The sequence below is a fragment of the Papio anubis genome, unplaced genomic scaffold (assembly GCF_008728515.1).
Source record: "Papio anubis isolate 15944 unplaced genomic scaffold, Panubis1.0 scaffold446, whole genome shotgun sequence".
NCBI lineage: Eukaryota > Metazoa > Chordata > Mammalia > Primates > Cercopithecidae > Papio > Papio anubis.
In genome coordinates, this window is record NW_022164635.1 from 33,010 (window position 1) to 54,233 (window position 21,224).

The 21,224-nt window shown below is 35.6% G+C and overlaps 1 long non-coding RNA gene across 2 annotated transcripts; it reads right to left on the reverse strand.

Annotated features, from left to right (window-relative positions):
• Window positions 1-2,048: 2,048 nt before the first annotated feature.
• LOC116273185 lies at window positions 2,049-18,170 on the reverse strand. 2 transcript variants are annotated; one of them, XR_004181647.1, is made up of 4 exons: window positions 14,287-18,170; window positions 11,839-11,886; window positions 5,944-6,012; window positions 2,049-5,060 (listed from the first exon to the last, which is right to left on the reverse strand). It is a non-coding gene; the product is annotated as an uncharacterized LOC116273185 (long non-coding RNA). The 2 variants fall into 2 exon arrangements; XR_004181646.1 differs by lacking the exon at window positions 14,287-18,170 and having other exon boundaries at window positions 11,839-14,271.
• Window positions 18,171-21,224: the final 3,054 nt, after the last annotated feature.

Below are 21,224 nucleotides of genomic sequence, written 5' to 3' on the forward strand. Positions count from 1 at the left end.
ATTATACGGCATTGTTCGTTTCATCCCCGTCACACGTGTAACATTACATTTTAAAACATCTTTCTCTCTACCACATTTTGACCAAGGGCATAATGTTCTGTTCTATCATTTTGGTGCTGCTAACCAGAAGCTAGGAAAATACTGTTTCATATACTAATTCACCGCCTCAAATATGACAAAATCCCTGGGATAAGAAGAAAAATCTAAGCAATACAGGCTACCTAATCATTTTATTTCCTTTTAATTCTAGTAAATGCCACAAACCAATTTACAAGCCTATTAAATATTGCGTTTGCCTAACAAAAACTGTTTCCATCTGAAAGCAGATCATATATAATTTTCCTTGGATTTTTCTCATATAGTTAATAGAATATCCCTCTCATATTGGTTCATTTGAATAATTGTATCTCAACTTATGGGGTCATTATCATTGAGGGCCTCTCTGCTGCCTGGTCCTGTCATCAGTGCACATTTGCAGAAGACCCTCTCCAGCCCCTTGGCAACCTTGTTTCTGGGTGCAAAATATTGTCTAATCCTTTCTTCCTGAAACCATCTCATTAAAATCAGAAAGAATGCTGTTTATAAACCAACTACAGAAGCAGGATTTGCTTTTTGTGTGTTCACAATTGAGAGGTAAAAAATCTGCTGCAATGTAATGTTTAGACTTCTCTCTTGTGAGAGTGCAGATGGAAGATACAGCTGCTTTTCTCCAAATCAATTTCCTCCCATTGGTCTTCTGTTATCCTTTTATCCCAGAGAAATTTCTTGTACTTTTTTGTACTTTTGTGTACTTTCCCACACAATCTGAATTATTTTTATACAGTCAATTCTTGAGGTTTAATTTGACTCTTCAGTGATATCCTAACTTGTCTTAGTAAGTAACTGTTTTCTTCAACCTCAAACAGAGAGTCTGAGATTTCCTGGGTATATGTTGGTCATTTGGTAGTAATAAGAATGTGGAATATAATTAGTAATTTATAAAAATAATATATCTATTTGTCAGAGATTCAGTTCTATAAATTTTAAATGAAGGATGCAAATATCTAGTGGCTCTTAATGGGTTAGAAAGACTATTTTGAGTCAGGCACAATAGTACGCTCCTGTAGTCTACTTGGAAGGTTGAGGTAGGAGGATCCCTTGAGGCCAGGAATTTGAGGCTGTAATGTGCCATGATCATGCCTGTGAATAGCTACTGCACTCCACCCTGGACAGCATGGGAAGACTTCACCTCTTTAAAAACATGAAAACAAACAAAACAAAACTCCTTTAAATGTTAAGTAACTAAAACTATTTTAATAAGGCTAAGCGCAGTGGCTCATGCCTGTAATCCCAGCACTTTGGGAGGCCGAGGTGGATGAATCGCGAGAGTTCATGAGTTTGAGACCAGCCTGGGAAATATAGTAAAACCCCATTTCTCCAAAAAATAACAAACAAATAAAAAATTAGCCAGGCATGGTGGTGCACACCTGTGATCCCAGTTACTCGGGCGGCTGAGGTGGGAGTATTGCTTGAGTCCAAATCATGCCACTGCATCCCAGCTGGGGCAACAATGAGACTCTGTCTCAAATAAAATGAAAAAAAAACAAAAAAAAAAAAACATTCTATGAAAGAAGATTGACACAATTTTGTCTTTGCATAGGGTTTACTTAAGAAGAATGGCTCAGTAATATAGTCACCAGTTATGTGTCAGTGTATGCCGTAAGTTGAAGTGGAATCTTATAATTTGAATATAGATACTTTTATCTGTGTGTGTGTGTGTGTATGTACTGCCTCAACAGTTTGACAATTTCAAGAGAAAGATACATACACACGTGCGCATGCACACACACACACCATATATACATATATGTAATATATGTGTATATGTATGTATATATCTATAGGCATAAAATGAAAATTTTCTTAGTTTTACATGTATATGTAAAACTATGTATGTATATGTAAAACTATGTCTGTATATATATGTACAACTATGTACATATATGTACAAAACTATGTAAAACTATGTATGTATATGTAAAACTATGTATGTGTATATATATGTAAAACTATGTAAATATATGTACTAAATTTTTTTTCATTCTATGCTTAGCTTTGCCTAGGTAGATACAGCAAACAAATATAGTTTTTATTGATAAAGAGACAATAAAATATTTTGGGAAAAATTTAATTACCCTGTAAACATTCCCTTTGTAATCTCTGAAAATAGATTTGACTTACAGGTATGTTTCAATGTGATGTTTCATTCCCCTGTCACAAACCTTAGTCAAGAATAGGGGTAACTAGTAGGTCAGGGATACAGAAACATTGGGATCCATCTGATTTGTGTTACAGTTTTTTGTATAACTTTTAAGAGAGCACATACTTTTAAAATTTACCTGCTTACAAGTGACACAAGATTCATTTAAAAAATAATTATTAGGTTCTAAAATGACGTCTAAGAGTGGAAGAGCCGGTAAAGCCCAGAGGAGCCTGACCAGCAATGATGTAATGGTTCTAACCTTGAGAGGTGGCCAGTCCCAGGCTCTTGGTACCTGGCTATGAGTAAGCCAAGTTACAAATAGCTATTGTTTTCAGGTGTTGGGGTTACAGGACTAAAGCAGACTAGTCCTCTTTCCAAGCAGCTTGACTAGTTGAAGGGGACAGAAGGTGAACCTGAAAATAAATAAGACGATTTCAGGTACAGAGAAGTATTATGAAGAAGATAAAAATGGTAGGGAAAGGCACTTTAGGTAGGAAGGTTAGAAAAATCCTCTCTGACAAGGTGCATTTCAACAAAGATCTAAATAATGAGACATGTGCAGTTGCATGACAAGTCTGGGAGAGACTGTTCCAAGTAAGAAGACCAGCAAGTGCAAAAGCCCTCACTCAGGAAACAGAATTTTACAGTTTAGATTTTTATTCTGTGAGTAACTGGTAGCCTCTGGAGCTTTTACAAGGGTGGTTAAGTGATCTAAAGTATACTTGAGACAGATCATTCAGGCTGCTGTGTGGCAATACACTCTGGGGTCAAGAATAGACAGGAAGAACAGCTCAGTGGAGCTACTGAAATCCACAGAAGGATTATAAACTATAGGACCACAGATGCAATTAACAAAGACAATGAGAAGGTGCAAATGTGGAATATATTTGGAGGAAGAGCTGACAGAACATACTGATGGGTAGAAAATAGAGTGCACAAAAGAAGAATCACAACTAGTCGCCTCACTCCTTCCTCACCTTTTACCCCCAGAAATATTGTTTTGTTAAACATAGAGAGGCAGCTTTTCCCTCCCTTCTCCCCACTTTTCATTTCCTCTCAAACTGGTCCCCATGGCCTTTTCTCTTACTTTATTTCTGAACATCACAAAACTAAAAAACAAGCAAACAAATTATAATAATTTCCACATTATCATGGCAAAAATACTATTTGTGTTCATCAACACGTTTTCCCTTTGAAAGTCTGTTTCTCCTCTTCCCCAATGAATGAGTAATGAAGCTTGAGGGCAGAGAGTTGCACACTTAGTATCCCCTCTCTACATCAATGTTTCTAATATCAAGAATAGAAGCAGGATATTAGATTCCTTTTTCAAGTGAAAGCTAATTGTTGGCTTGAGGCTAAGAAATCTACAAGAGAAATAATAACAGCAATTATTTTTTGAGTACTTGCTTAGTGTCTGGCATTGTTCTTTGTATGTTAACAAATTTAACCCAAAAATAATCTTACATATTTTAGAGATGAGAAACTAAGACACTGAGAAAATCACCCAAGGTCACAGAGTTAATACATGGTATAGCTGGTTTCAGTTCCAGGCGGCCGACTTTAGAGGCTGAGCATTTTACCACCAGAAATATCTGTATATTTCTTATCATCTTGGTGCAGTTTTAGAAATAGCAGAAGAATAGCTATTTCTACCTTTCTAATTATGAAGAGAGAAGTGACATAGCCACTTAATCTCTGAGACAAGAGGAAAGAACACAAATGTTCATTGATGTCTGATGATGAATGATAGAGGTAACCACACATGCTGGTCTTTCTATTGTCTCTAAAAATGAATTTATTCTAATTCTCCAGCCTAAAAATTCCTCAACAAATATTTTCAAAACAAAAATCTGAATTCTGGGTGTAGGAGAAGGCAGCACCCAGCATAAATTTTATATGTTATCACTTTAAAACTTCACAAATCTCCTAATATAAATATTAATATCCCAGTTTTGTGAATGGGATTAAAAAAATAATAAACTTGCCCAGGGTCACACAGACAATGAAATTTGGAGTTAAAATGATCACTTTTGTATACATCTAAATCCCCATGCACTTTTCAAAACAATGTTCTGTCATTAGTGAATTTGAGTGGCCAACAGCACGTTAGCCCAGTTTTGAAAACCATATTTAAGTGATACTATATTTAACTGATGTAAAATAACACTTCAACTATGCTTCAAAGCCAATAGAATTTTAATGTAAACATGACTATGAGAATAGGATTATTCCTTTGTTTTGTATTTTTATTTATATTAACTTTTGTGATAAGAAACTTCTAATGGTTCTTTCAAAACAAACCCATAGTAACATAAAACAAAAGTATGAAATTATTGCTCTGAAGAGGTAAAACCACAGAAAAAGTACATTCTATCTTTATTCAAGGTTTACTAATCAAGACTTCTAATGTTAATTTTTTTCACCCACTGTGATGTGTATATTTTTTTCCTGGATGACTGGTGTCTTTTTATATTTCATCCCATCAGTTTGTTCTACAGAACTTCCTTAGGTGGATGTGTGTGTGTGTTTGTATATACATGTGTATGTGTGTTTTCATTGCAAAGATAGAAAATTTCAGGAATAATAAACTAATAAACATAAGTTAATCCTACTGAAAATAGAATCTTCCAAATTCTTAAACATAACTTTAACCCAGACGAGTGAGTGCTCTGTAGCTAAAAAGGTGAGTGCTCTGCTGCTTACCTGGTTAGTCCATTTGGAGCATTGGATTCTTAATTTCAGTTGGCCAGTTGAATAAGTCTGTCTGATCCAGATGTCTGCCTAAATCAGTAGTTTATGAAGATAGCAGAAATAGCAACTAGGAGTAATCAAAGTAACACCGTAGGTGGAAAACCTACACATAGTTTCATTTTCTTTTTTTAACTTTTAAGTCCAGGGTTACAAGTGCAGGTTTGTTATACAGGTAAACTTGTGTTATGCGGGTTTGTTGTACAAATTATTTCATCATCCAGGTATTAAGTTTAGTATCCATTAGTTGTTTTTCCTGATCCTCTCCCTCTTCCCACCCCTCACCCTCTGAAAGGCCCCACTGTGAGTTATTTCCCTCTAAGTCCGTGTGTTTTCATCATTTAGCTCCCACTTATAAGAGAACATGCAGTGTTTGGTCTTCTGTTCCTGTACTGAAAAACTATTTATAGTTTTATATAATTTATCTAAAATGTATATAGTTTTATATAATTTATTTTAAATATTAATTCAATAGGTGACCCCTCTGTTCTAAGTTTAGAATACTCCTAGATTTTCCCAGTTTGGTCCTAATATACAAGAATTTAAACTTTCTCTTCCACCACCCTGATATCTGCCCAATAATTCCTAGAGCATTTGTAAGCATCCTGGGATATGTTAGGAATATGACTTCTGGAGGTAGCCCAGCAATTTGACTTGTTGGACCCAGAGAATCAATCAGGTGGTGATCTACTCACACCATAGCAGGGTGAAGTTTTGAGGCTCAGGTGGTGTGATGGTTCTGCACAAGAGATGAGCAGTCTGGTCAGACCAGTTGTTCCCTTGCTTTGAGGTTTATGTTGGTTATTTGGGTGTACTCCCAGTCACTTGAATGTTGACTCATCCCAGAGTTCTTCTGAGCTATGAGATCTGGCACTTTTTGGGCCACAGACTGAATTTTGGTTGGGGCCAAAGTTTCACAATACACCAACTTTTTTTTTTCCTATTGTCTTTACCTGAATATCTTTTGGATTCCCACTCACTTCTCTTCCTAGTCTTCTCACAATGCACTGTTCCAGTTTTCTCTGCAAAAAAATGGACTGTCAGTGCATCCTTAGAGAGCTATTTTAAATCATATAATTCCCTCCTATTCTACTCCAACGCTCTAGCCCTGAACTAGCCTCTTCAAGAGCCATTTTTATATCTTAGAAAAGAAAGGGAAAAACCTCCATCAGGCTTTCTGCTTTATATACATGCACTACCAGTTTTACTAGTTTTATTCTTAACTTCTACTTTACATCAGAAGGAGGCAGTAAAACATGGGCAAAATTTTTCTAAAGTTTTTTTTTTTTTTTTTTTTTTTTTTTTTTTTTTTTTACAAATGTATGGAAGTAGAACTGATGTACAGGAAACTTAACATATTTAAGGTATATAATTTCATGAATTTTGACATAAATATGCAACTATGAATTCATTACTACAATCAATAAGGGAACATTTTGGCCAAACTCCCACCACTAATTTTTCTCTACAACAATTATACTTCTGTCACTATAGATAGTTTACATTTTCTATGTAAATGTTGTCTTGCAGTGTGTACTGTTTTTTATCTGGTTACTTTAACTTAACATAATAATTTTGAGATTCATCCACATTGTTACATCCATGAACAGTTATTTCTTTTAGTTTTTAAGCAGTAGTGCATTGAATCAATATATTACAATTTGTTTATCCATATACCTATTGATGGACATTTGAAACATTTTCATTTTTGGACTATTTCAAATAAAACCACAATGGTCATTGTTTTACAAGTCTTTGTATGGACAATTATTTATATAGGTTTTTTTTTTAACTTTTTAAGAAACGGAAAAACTGTTTGCAAAGTGCCTAGGCCACTTTACATTCTGCCCAGCAATGCATGAGAGTTCCAGTTTTTTCATATTTTTGCCAGCACTTAGTACGGTCAGTTCTCTGGCCATTGTAATAGTCGTGTGGTGATATTTTATTGTAGTTTCAATTTGAATTCCTGTGATGACTAATAGTTTTGAAGATGTTTTTATGTGCTTATTGTACATCTTCTGTTGTAAATTCTGTGCTTAGATTTTGACCATTATTTAGTGTTTTTTTTTTTGTCATATTATTGAGTTACAAGGGTTCTTTACATATTCTGCATTCAGGTACTTTGTGTAAGATATGTATTATGAATATTTTCTTCCAGTGTGCATTATTTTCTTAATGGTGTCTTTTGAAGAGCAATATTTTTAAATTTTGATAAAAATTCGATATATTATTATTTTATGGCTTACGCTTTTTTGTTGTTGTTCTAAAAATATGTTTTCTTCTAGAAAATTTTTTTCAAGTCTAAATATGATGCAAAGTTGGAGTGATATTCTTTCTAAAAATATACATAGACATACAGTTGATCCAGCACCATTTTTTGAAAAGATATTCCTTTTCCCCATTGAATCGCCTGATACTTTGTCATAATATAATTGACCACAGATGTATGAATCTATTTCTGCACTCTATTCTGTTTCATTGCAATATAGTTACCTTTTCACCAGTAGAAAATTGTCTTGATTACTCTAGTTTTATAGTAAACACTGAATCCAAGACTAGCTAGTCCTTCTATTTCATTCTCCTTTGGACATATATTTTGCACAAGTTCTTTATGTGCCTTAGGTCTGCATTCCAATGTTCTCCTTGCTAGATGGTTAGTATTCCTTGCTAGATGGTGACATACTATAGAGTGATCATTATTCATAATGGCAGAACTCAACATATTTCAAACCATGTATCTTAGGAGGTTTTTCTCTCTTCTAGTATGATCTGCATTTGGGGAGTAAACAGCTTTTTTGTCTTCCTTGGATACTCTTAAATTGAGCGTTTACTGTAAGAGATCTTAATCATCCTTGTGTTTTTAAAAACATACTTAAAGCTCTTCTGGTTAGGGGTGGTGAGTGCAATAGATAGAGAGGCTTGTTAAGAATTAGAACACCTGGAAAGTCAGACTGGGGTCTTTGCTATCAGAATTCTTTAAGAGACTTTGGGGGAAAAATTGGGCAAAAATGTACAACTAGAGTTGATTTGGAAGCCAAGATCAGAAGCTAAATGTGCTGTCCCAGAAGAAGAAAGTAGGATAAGAGAGTCTGAGAACCTAGAAGCAAGATGATCAAGGAGCTGCTGAGGCTGTCTGACTTTGTATTATTTGCTATTGCATCTTCTTTACTGACTAGTATAGACAGGACTACATACAGTAAGCACCAGAAGTGAATTTATCAAAAAGCCAATAACACTTAAGGGTCAGGGCCCTTAACTGCATGGGCACCTTTCAAAGTTCTAAAATTATATTTATTTTGTGTTCTTTTTCTTATAAACAACCTCTTATAAACAGAGAGAGGATAAACACAGAACCATCCAAAGCAAATACCTGGAGTGTTGATCATATAACTGCTTTTTACTTGTTTATTTTAGGGTAGTTTATGGAAGGAACAATATATTTAAAGTAGCAAAATAGACACTAGAACTTAATAATTATTGAGTGTTCAGCCCTGTGTCAGGTACCGCTCTAAGCACGTCACATGAATTTACTGATTTGACCCTCAGAACAACTCAATGAGGTCCATGTGTTAAAAACTTCATTTTAGAGATTTAAAAACCTAGTCACAAAGAGACATTAAATAACTTCCTCAATTTGCATAACTAGTAAAGAGTGAGGGATCTTGAGAGTGGTGGGGTCAAATTTGAACTCGGATAGTCTCGTTCCAAAGCCTTATGCTGCCATCTACCTTTCTATCCCTCTGGAATAAAAGGAAACCGGCCTCATGCTGAGTTTCTCTTTAGATTTACTGGTAGTTCTTTTTATTGACCAATATTCCAATAATTTTGTGATGGAAATCTATGTATACGAAAATGTAACGAAACTTCAGAAATAAGGTTAATTTGTATACAGAAACAAGTCACATATATTGGAAAGCTTTAAATCATTTTAACCTATAGATTTCAAGGTGAGTTTGTGATTGTCTGTTATAACAGATACTTATAAGTATCCCAGACTTTGTGAAAGCCTCTATACTTCACAAATCTCACTCTTTCTTTCCTAATAGGTCATATAATCTTACAAACATATAGAGTATTTACCTTCGGTCTACTTAACAATCAGTATTGAAGTTTGGGAATGCAAAATTCCTTACTGGATTTGAACTGGGCAAGGTATTTTTGTTATACCACAACCAGATACATTCTCATTGTGTCTTTGCATCCATCTCAAGGTAGAGAAATCTTAAAATTTTAATATTTTTACGATTTCAAATATTTTATGCCAATTTTCTAAGCAAGCATATTTAGGACTATAGCTATTTTCCTTAATGGAAAGAAATGTTGAAGAAGTGCCCTGGACCTCACTGAAATTTATAAATACACAGAGATTCAAGAAGACCTCCTCCGTGGTAGTGCAGTATTTGAATTTTCTCTAAGCATGTCTATACCTGTATATTTTTTTTATGTGGAATTGGCCTTGGTTCTTGAATTGAGAATCTAAATTATCATTTGCTATACTCTCTAGGGTTTAGTTCTTTTTGGAAACTATACATCAACAAGAAAGAATGTTAAAATAACCACATAGTTATCATTTCTCTTCAAAGTTTTAGATATTTTCAGAAGATCCACTTCTACTCTGAGTTTGAAGATAGTAGAGTGTTATATAGTAGTTAGGAGCATGCACTTTGCCACCTAACAAATTTGGGATGGAATCTGCTTTTATGCATTTTCTGTATCTGATGGCGGCCAAATTACATCATTTATTTCACTTGTTAATAAAATGATGACTAAAAACTATTAATAGGGCTGGACACGGTGGCTCACGCCTGTAACCTCAGCACTTTGGAAGGCTGAGGCAGGTGGATCACCTGAGGTCAGCAGTTCGAGACCAGCCTGGCCAACCAGGGTGAAACCCCATCCCCACTAAAAATACAAAAATCAGCTGGGCGTGGTGGCGGGTGCCTGTAATCTCAGCTACTCGGGAGGCTGAGACAGGAGAATTGCTTGAACCCAGGAGACAGAGGTGACAGTGAGCCAAGATCACGGCACTGAACTCCAGCCTAGGCAACAGAGTGAGACCCCATCTCAAAAACAAAACAAAAAAACCAAAATATATTAATAATAATAGTCACGATGATAAAATTTATGTGTCACTCACTTTATAATTTTTTTCAACCTAACCACACCATAGTTACCCACAAATCATTATTCTCACTTTGAAATAAGGAAATTAGGCTCAAAGAGGAAAATAAAAGAAAGAATGTAACTTGCCCAAATTGAGATAGCCCCGTGGAACAGAGTCAGGATTTGGACTGGGGCTGTCTTACTTTGTATTATTTGCTATAGCATCTTCTTAACTGACTAATAGAGACGGGACTATACATATAGTAATCACCAGAGTGAATTTACTAAAAAGTTAACAACACTTAAGCATCAGGACCCTCAACTGCATGGACACCTTTCAAAGCTCTAAAATTGTGTTTATATTTTTGTGTGTGTGGTTTTTTTTCTTGCAAATAGCCCCACAAATCATGTGAATTTTAGGGCTCACTAAACCTGGTTCTGCCTCAGATAGGCCATCAATAAATGTTATCTCCTATTATTGTTAGCACCCATTTACTATTGCTAATTATCAAATTTATAGTTTGTGCTGAGGTAGCAACTTCCCTGCCACCCTGTCTCGTCTCTGCTTTGTCAGCTCCATGTACCTTTTGTTGATTTTTTGTTGTTGTTTACCCAATCTTCTCAGTAAGGCTAGCCTAGTTATATGCTAACTTAAACAGAGATATGTATACAAAAGGCTCCGTCAAGTGTGAGGCACAATATATGTATGAGTTTTTATTACCACTCTGATTAGGCACATACTTTTGAGAAGTGAGGAGACATTCTGGAAAGACAAGCTCTCCAGTTGCTATTCCCATCTCACTCCTCACTCCCACTACAGTTTGCCATTTGTGATACTCAGTAATATACTAAGTGCTCTATAAATGTAGCACGACCTTGAAATCTATCTAAAGGCAATGATAGAAACATTAAAAATTATTAGTATTATGGCAATAATTATAGCAGAACTAATTACTAATGTACTCCTAGGCTAAATGTGTAATCTATATTATGTTATTTAATAATCAGTAAACTTTCTCAGGTTAGAATTTGATCCCTAATTTACAGATAAGGAAAGAAAGTCTTGGAGAGATTAAATGACTTATCCACGGTTACAGAGTAGGTGTGGGGCCAAATTTAAAACTCAGGTCTGTAACTCCAAAGCCCTTTATTTAACATACACACTCTCCAGCCTTCTTCAGCATTGCTCAGACCACCGCCATCTTGATTTAGCTACCTTAAGTATAGGTATAAATAGTAAATTGATTCTGCGGGGGAGAAAACCTCGAAAAACTAAACTCTTTATGTCTGAAGTGTTCAGAGAAATCACGGTGTTAATTATATATTCTAAAATTATGCAAATGATCTTTTTAGTTGTGAATTAATCAATGTTAATCACTTGAAAAATAGCTTTTAGGTTCTTTTTTTTTTTTTTTCTTAGAGATGTGTCAGGGTGGTTGAAATTCTCCTAGTAAGCTTCCTCTTTAAGAATTCAATTTTTTTTCCCCCTGGCAGATGAAGACTACTTGAGTTATTTTGGTGTTGAGCAACAGTCACAGTAGGTGATTAAATTAGAGGCAGGTGTAAAACCCCTAAGTTACCAGGGTTCTGCTCTCTGAGGATTACAGATCAGCGGTGAGTTTCTGACACATGAAAGCCTATCTTTTGTGGAGGGAAAAGAGACACTAATGTGACTTGATATTTAAAAAGAGACGTCAATAAAGAAATAGAATGACTATCAGATGAAGAAGATATGGTTCACCCACCTATTCGAATTCGAAAGCAATGTATTCTCAGCTGTGGTTATCCCAAGTCTACCATTAAGAAAAATGCAATTAGAACAAATGAAGTTGCAATCCCCTTTTCTTATTAGCAAACAGTAAGCCTGATAATGCTACTTTCATTTCCAAAAGCACTTACTCTACTGATGTTAATCAAAATTTCTGAAGATCCTCTGATGATTAATGCTGATTCCAGTTTGTTACTGACCTTGATAATTTTGTAAAAACAACAGAACTGTAAAAATATCATTATAACATAAAGAAATGCTCTTAATTATAAAAGGGTAATTTTTCTCCTGAGTTTCTGGACATCTCGAGTTGTTACTATTTATTTTCAGATATGGTTAGTGATGTATTTTGAATCTATATTTTGTACCAAGAATATATATATAAATATATACTTCCCCCAAAATAGTGTATCAAAGTACGTGAGAGATTTGAGTACTCCAAACTATTTTTTGTCGTGAGTATTGTTAAAACTTCCTGACCTTGGGCATATGGTGGTTTTTGGTATGTCTGTGATTTTTCCTCTCAACTTCCAAATACTGCCCCAATGCTTTTCTTTTTGTAAAAGAAAAATACATATATATATGTGTGTGTGTGTGTGTGTGTGTATTCTTAAGTGTAAATATTTGTTTACTTTGAAGGTTCATACCTTCTATGGTTCTCAAGTTTACCTTTATGTGGTTTAAAAGGCAGATTAAGTGTTAACCAGAAATGGTTTGAATTTTTTTTTCCACTGAGTACTTCTAACTAGGGTATGACTCTTCCTGGAGCTGAGTGAATAGTGCTGATGGACCTGCAAATTAAGTTTTATACCCAGAACCTCACAAACTTACAATATAATAGAATTCTCTTTTTCCAGACCAGTCAAAGACTGAAAGATTAATGGCTCTGGGAAGGATTCTGTAAATGCATTTGTTTTTCAGAATAAAGTCCTACATAAATCTTTTAAATAATTTATTGGTATATTAATACTTTAGAATATCTTTTACCTTGCAGACATGTGAATCTGAAAAACTCAGTGCATTTAGGTCACAGACAAATACTTGATAAAATAGAATTCACATTTATAAGGAAAAAACTAATAAAAAGATTAAAAACAAATGGCAAAATATATATTTTCGAGTACTAAAAATAATAGTTTCAAATACTGTTTACAAAATCTTGAAATGTTGGTAGTGTGTTTCATGGTAACCTTTAGAAAAGACAATTATACTTTATTAAATATTTTGTCTTATCAAAATACATTGTAAAATGACATTTAATAACATCTGAGTGTGTTTTAATTAAAAAAGATGTACACATTACAGAAATTACATATAGATGCCCAATAAATTCTTAGTGTCTGAAGCTTGGTGACAAGAGGTTTAGTCAGTAACCTAAGAAATCAAACTTCATCATTTTGAGGGCACATAGAAGAACTACGCCAATGAGGACGGAGATGGGTTCTTTATTTTTCCAATGCTAGTTAGAATAATTTTTTTTTCATAATTCTAAAGGTTTATTGATCATTTAACTTTGTTTCAGATGACTTAAAAAATTATCCTAAAACAAAGAGGAAGAACCTGGACTGTTTAAAGTCTTACTTCACTTCTCATTTATTCTTGTCATTTCACTTTTATTATGTATAGATTTAATTCCTGTTTTGTTGACAGCTTATTATAAAGATAAGTGGATGCAAGGAATTGAGAAGCTAGGATTGAGAAAATAAGATGGTTTGTAACTGCTTTGAAATTACTTAAATAATTGACAAAATAGAAACAAAAGGAACCCAGGAATGGAATCCCTTTGGGTGGAGTTATTTACTGAGATTTCCCTGGCCCTTAGCGAATGAGATTTATGTTTCACAAATGGCTCCATTATTAAACCCTCTGGCTCCATTCCCATGCCTACACAAAACACCCAGCTAGATTCTTTTTCCACCATCCAACAGGCAAAACTCTGCCTTGTTTTTTGCTTCTACTAGGAATCTAGTTATATCAAGGAGGAAGAAGTAAACACTAGCCTAATTTTCTTGGAGTTGATTTGCCCAAAACTATCCCAGTTTTAAAATGGAAAATCCTAGGTCCTGAGGGCAAACCAGACTGGTTGGTCTTACTAGACTTTGTCATTGCCTGATCCTAATTTTGGGACAAGGGAAAGAGATTTCCTCAGAGAAGAGGCATATTTCAAGATAGATATTGAGTCAGAAGTCAAAGTTCAGCATAGTGACGGAGACTGTAGGTTGAACACCTGATCATTACCTGTTTTCCTGGGCACACAGATAGTACATACTTTCCAACCTGTCTTGTGGTTAAATATAGTCAGGTGACTGAGTGCCAATAGAATGTGAATGAAAGTGATGTTACTTCCACAGTTGGTTCATAATAACATTCGTGTGCCATACTTCTTATTCCTTCCATTCTCTGGCTTGAAAATGAATACACCCACCTTGAAATCTGAATGCTGAAGATTGCAGAGCCGCAGGATCTAAGAAGCATGGGAAGGAAAGCTGCCTTAAAACGAGAAAACTCATATTACATTTTATATGCATGAGAAATACATTTATATTACTTGAAGCTAATAAACTTTTGCATTTTGTCTATATAGCACCTAGTGTTACCTTATATAATATACACAATGGTTAAAGGAAGATTCTAGACCTAGAATCTCAGAGCTCAAGTCTTAGCTCTTCTACTTGCTAAGCAAATATGTATGCTTAGCATCCATATGTATGTTCTTAACAAATATCTGTATGTTCTATATATTCTTAGCAAATATCTTAACCCTTTTGAGCCTTAGTTCTCTCATTATTAAAGTGAAAATAATGATGGTATCTAATTCACAGCATTGCTGTGAAGATTAAATAATTTATTACATATAAAGCATTTAGAATAATCTGGCATAAAATAAGTACTATATAAGTGTTATTATTATTTCATATGTTTCTATGGCAATTTTTTCCTATGTATCCTACAGCACTTTTTTCTCAATAGCCTTTATTTTTTAATGTTATTACATTTTATTTTCTTTGAAAGCCACTTAATGTACAGTTCAAGGCTTTAAGTCTACACACACTTCTGCCAGATCCTGCAGCTTGCTAGTAATGGCCATTGCTTCTTCACTTTTAACAAATGTATTGAGATACAATTCACATACCTTACAATTTAGTCATTTAAAATGAACAATTCAATGACTTTTAGAGTATTCAGAGTTGTCTGTTGACCACCGTAATCATCTCTTTTCTCCTCTTCTGAGAGCTACCCTTTAATATTTTAGGAGTTTGTTACAACTGTGATTCTAAATCCTACATTCTCAGATCTCTGGCACTGAATTCCCTGCTAGGATTCCTATGAGTTTTTAGCTCTGAAAAATTGTCCCAGCAGCCAGCTACCCTTTAACTTTTCAGCCCCAAGGGACCACTGTTTTATCAGGTGAAATGGGACAGAGATCATTATCAGTCCAAAATCCTCATCTGCCACAATGAAGTAATTTTCCCCTTCCAGAAAAAGCTCTAATTTCTTAAGGAAGTTTATGTCAGTGAAGGATGGATTGAAATCCAAACTCCAACCTGAAATTTTCTAGTTGATGTACTCACCTCAGAAGTCATACAGTAAACTTTCTTACTTCTCTGAATCACTTAATCTAAAATATTTCATCTGCCAAAGGTTGTAATTATATAATACTCTCAGAATACTCCAACACCTTTGTTGATTACTAAGTGGTATTCCAAGGACTATACATTAAACAAAGAGGTAGGTGAACTCTTGATATAGTTCTAAATTGGTTATTTTAATTCCCAATTCTGATAGTTTTTTAAGAAAATCTTTACACGAAATGTAAGCCAGAGGTAGAATGGTTTCTTCTTGTAGCAGGCCGACAGACTGCTGAGTCAGGGCACATGGCTTCTTGCTGAATTTAGCCCCTAGACATCCCTAGGCCACGTGCCATTTCACAGGCACCAACAGCACAGGGTATGTGAGGGCTCACTTTAAGTTCACCCATTTCATTTACTTTCTCAGCTCCCCAGGCATCTCCGTCCCTGAGCTTAAATAGACTGACTGGATTCTGCCTTTTACTGACCTCATCAGAAACTCTGTCTCAGACACATTGTGATTTTCGTGATTTAACTGAATATTTGCAAGATGAGGTAAAAGATGGAGTAACTTACAAAGTGTATTGATTCGCTCCTCTAGTTGACTTCCAACTTTGCTTTTTCTCTTTATTGTGGCTTATCTCTTCATCATATTCATAACCATATAAAAGCCCCACTCCTGGTATGGAAACTTCCTTGCTATACGTAATATTAGAATTTGTAGTCAAGCTTGTGTACTGCAATTAATTCCCACTACGGATAACCTTGCAGCCAGAGGGACTTTTCAACTGTCCACACTCTCTACCCACCTCCAGGGAATTCTAAGTGAATAAACTTTTCTCTATAAAATAAATAACCACCAAACATGTTTTCTTAGAAAATCAGAGAGTTTTCAGATATTTTGAATAGACTTTATATATCATAGATATCTAGCAACAGAGAAACAATGAACAAGATACACACAATGTAATGTGATTTAAAAAACTTAATAGGTCTTTTGATTTATGTCAAAATACATTGCATGTCAAAAAACCAGTTTCTGGATTGTGTTACTTTTATCACAGTGAAAAATGCCATTAGATTTGTCATTGGAAATTAAGTAATGAAATGATTTGACATATGAAAGAAAATTTTTAAAACAGAAGTTTTTCTTGCAGTTGTCACAACTCATTTAGATACCAATTGTCTGCAATTGCAAATCCCTGAATCAAAATGTCAGCATAATGACTGTCTATGGTGGGGAAAATATCTCTGAGGTGAATTCAAATATTAATTGCCAGAAAAATGCCATCATGGTTTTTTTTCTTTCATAAGTATTAAATACATGCACAGACATTGAAGAATTTGGCAGAATTAAAGACCCAAATCCAAAGCAGTCTCAAGAACATTCTAAGTCTGATGCTATTCCGAAGTTTGTTCATTTACCCAAGTATTACATCATCTATGCTCCATAAATCTTCCCTACAAACTTCTTGAGACACTTGCAATATTTTTGGAAGAAGAGAAAAGATAGGAAAGGAATAATCCCTTGTTCACATTGCTCTCTTTGTCGGTATGTCATAGTCTTGATATGTCACATGCAGGCTATTATGTACTTTGTCATTTTCTTTTCTTTTTGGAATAGTTTTTGTAGAAGAAAACTACTGAAATGTTTGAGAAGAAAACTACTGAAATGTTTCTTTTCTTTTTGGAATAGTTTTGTAGAAGAAAACTACTGATAACTCTTAATAAATTATTTTTTAACTTGCGGCTTACAGAGATACCCACAGGATATACTTTTGAGACTGGTGTACTTGAATTTATTATAATTTTTGTTTAAAACTACAGCTTTATTAAATAAGGATATAGAGATTATTACATACATATGCAAAAAAGAAAGATATTCATTCATAGGCCACTTAAAAATAATACAATTGAAAAAATATGAGATTGCATAATAGAAACAGATTAAGCTAGTTTAAAAGTTTTAGTATTTTACAATACAAAATAGTTGAATACTTAGACAAAAATAGTTTGCTGCTATTTTCAAGTGTTCCAAAATTGGAAAATATGTATGGCATTGTTGCATTTGATCATGTTTTGTGGGACTTATTTTTGGTTGTGGGCTATGAATTAAAAATTTGCATTTGGTAGAAAAAAAACAATAATTGAGGTGAAGATATAGATAATACCAAGATAGGAATCAAATATGATAATTGTAGAAAGATGTCATAAATATACCACACAGTTTAGCTAAGGGCATGAGTCACTAAACATATAGGTGATATGGTTTGGCTCTATGTCCCCAACCAAATCTCATCTTGAACTGTACTCCCATAATTCCCACGTATTGTGCAAGGGACCCAGTGCAAGAAAATTGAATCATGGGAGTGGTTTCTCCCATATTGTTCTTGTGGTATTGAATTAGTCTCATGAGATCTGATGGTTTGATAAGGAAAAACCCATTTCACTTGGCTCACATTCTCTTCTCTTGTCTGCCACCATGTGAGATGTGCCTTTCACCTTCTGCCATGATTGTGAGGCCTCCCCAGACATGTGGAACTGGAAGTCCAATAAACGTCTTTCTTTTGTAAATTGCCGGTCTTTGGTATGTCTTTATCAACAGCATGGAAACAGACGAATACTGTAAATTGGTACTAGCAGAGTAGGGTGCTGCTGAAAAGACCCAAAAATGTGAAAGTGACTTTGGAACTGGGTAACAGGCAGAGGTTGGAACAGTTCGGAGGGCTCAGAAGAAGACAGGAAAATGTGGGAAAGTTTGGAACTTCCTAGAGACTTGTTGAACGGCTTTGACCAAAATGCTGATAGTGATATGAACAATAAGGTCCAAGCTGAGGTCATCTCAGATGGAGATGAGGAACTTGTGAACTGGAGCAAAAGTGACGCTTGTTACATTTTAGCAAAGAGACTGGCAGCATTTTACCCTACCCTAGAGATTTGTGGAACTTTGAACTTGAGAGAGATGACATAGGGTATCTGTCAAAAAAAAAAAAAAAAAAAGGATTCAAAGCAGCAAACCATTTAAGAGATTACCTGGGTGCTGTTAAAGGCAAGGAGTTTTAAAATGGAAATGGAGCATAAAAGTTTGGAATATTTGCAGCCTGAAAATGTGATAGAAAAGAAAATTCCATTTTCTGAGGAGAAATTCAAGCCAGCTGCAGAAATTTTCATAAGTAATGAGGAGCCAAATGTTAATCACCAAGACAATGAGGAAAATGTCTTCAGAGCATGTCGGAGACCTTTGTGGCAGCCCCTTCCATCACAGGCCTGGAGTTTTAGGAGTAAAAAATGATTTTGTGGGCCATTCCAGGGTCCCTCTGTTGTATGCAGTCTAGGGACATGGTGCTTTGTGTCCCAGCCACTCCAGCCATGACTATAAGGCGCCAAGGTGTGGCTTGGGCTGTTGCTTCTGAGGGTGGAAGCCCCAAGCCTTGGCAGCTTCCACATGGTGTTGAGCCTATGGGCACAGAAATCAAGAGCTGAGGTTTGGAAACCTCCACCTAGATTTCAGAGGATGAATGAAAACGCCTGGATGTTCAGGCAGAAGTTTGCAGCAGGGATGGGGCTCTCACGGAGAACTTCTCTATGAGGGAGTGTGGAAGGAAATGTAGGGTTGGAGCCCCAACACAAAGTCCCTACTGGGATACTGCCTAGTAGAGCTGTGAGAAGAGGGCCACTGTCCTCCAGACCCCAGAATGGTAGATCCACTGACAGCTTGCACTGTGTGCCTGGAACACCCACAGATACTCAACAGCAGCCCATGAAAGCAGCCAGGAGGGGGGCTATACCCTGCAAAGCCACAGGGGTGGAGCTGCCCAAGGCTGTGGGAGACCACTTTTTGCATCAGTATGACCTGAATGTGAGATATGGAGTCAAAGGAGATCCTTTTGGAGCTTTAAGATTTGACTGCCCTGCTGGATTTTGGACTTGCATGGGGCTTGTAGCTCCTTTGTTTCAGCCAATTTCTCCTATTTGAAATGGCTGTATTTACCCAATACCTATACCCCCATTGTATCTAGGAAGTAATTAACTTGCTTTTGATTTTACAGGCTCATAGGTGGAAGGGACTTGCCTTGTCTCAGATGAGACTTTGGACTATGGACTTTTGAGTTAATGCTGAAATGAGTTAAGACTTTAGGGAACTACTGAGAAAGCATGATTGGTTCTGAAATGTGAGGACATGAGATTTGGGAGTGGTTGGGGTGGAATGATATGGTTTGGCTCTGTGTCCCCAACCAAATCTCATCTTGAATTGTACTCCCATAATTCCCATATGTTGTGGGAGGGACCCAGTGGGAGATAACTGAATCATGGGAGCGGTTTCTCCCACACTGTTCTCATGGTAGTGAATAAGTCTCATGAGATCTGATGGTTTGATAAGGGGAAACCTGTTTTGCTTGGCTCTCATTCTCTTCTCTTGTCTGCTGCCATGTGAGATGTGCCTTTCACCTTCTGCCATGACTATGAGGCCTCCCCAGCCACATGGAACTGTAAGTCCAGTAAACCTCTTTCTTTTGTAAATTGTCCGGTCTTTGGTATGTCTTTATCAACAGCATGAAAACGGACTAATACAGTAGGTGAAACAACAGCCCTCAAATATGCCTACACTTGAATCCTAAAGTCTGTGAAAATTACCTTTATGGCAAAAGGGATGTTGTAGATGTGATTAAATGAAGGATCTTGAGAGGGAAGATTATTCTGTATTAGGTAGGTTGACCAATATAACCAGAGAGGTCATTATAAGAAAGATGCAAGAGGACTGAGAGTTAGAGATGAAGGCTATATATGATGACAGAAACAGTAGTTAGAACAATGTCCTTTGAAGATGGAGGAAAGGCCACAAGTCCAGGAACATGGATAGCCACTAGAAGCTGAAAAAAGGAAAGGAAACAATTTTCCCCTCAGACCCTCCAGAAGGAACAAACTCTACCAACATCTTGACTTTAGCGTTATAAAACTGATTTTGGACTTCTGTCCTCTAGAACCTTAAGATAACAAGTTTGTGTTGTTTCAAGTCATCAAGTTTGTAGTAGGTTTCAAAAGACCTGTAGACAGCTGGTCCTTTGCAGAGCAAACATTGTTTCATTCAATGTTGTGTATTATAATGTTGATGAGGAAAAAATATATATAATATAATGTTGATGAGGAAAAAGTCAATTCCTGGCCAGAGCCACTGTCTGTGTGGAGTTGACATATTCTCCCCATGTCTGAGGAAATTTCCTCCAGGTATTCTACTTTCCTCTCATATCACAAAGATGTGCACATTCAGTGAATCTTTGTGTCTATGTGGTCCCAGCCTGAGTGAGTGTGGGTGTGTGCATGAGTGTATCCCGACCCTATGATGAATGGTGTCCTGACCAGGCTGATTTCTGCCTTGGCCCCTGAACTTTTCTGAACTGAAATAATTGAGTAAATAATTATCTTATTTGTTTTTACTAATTTTTCTTACATGTATGTATACTTCACATTTATTTCATTGTTTAATATGAGAAGTGTTTTGGTCTTTATTTAGAAGTTTGGTGATGTTTTTGTGACCAGAAATATTCTGCAAGAACTGAACTCTAGTTTATATCAATTAGCCTATGGTGAAATTTGTTTTGTTACACTTGTGTTGCTTAAAGAAGCACCTTCCGAGAATCTATGGATGCTGTTAAGTGAGGACTTACTTAATTTGTTATAGAAACAAATAAAAATGAATACAACATATATATGATTTTATATATATATCAAAAATTATATCAATGAAATCATTAACATGAAGATTTCTACTCTTCTAATCAATTTTTCCCTCACA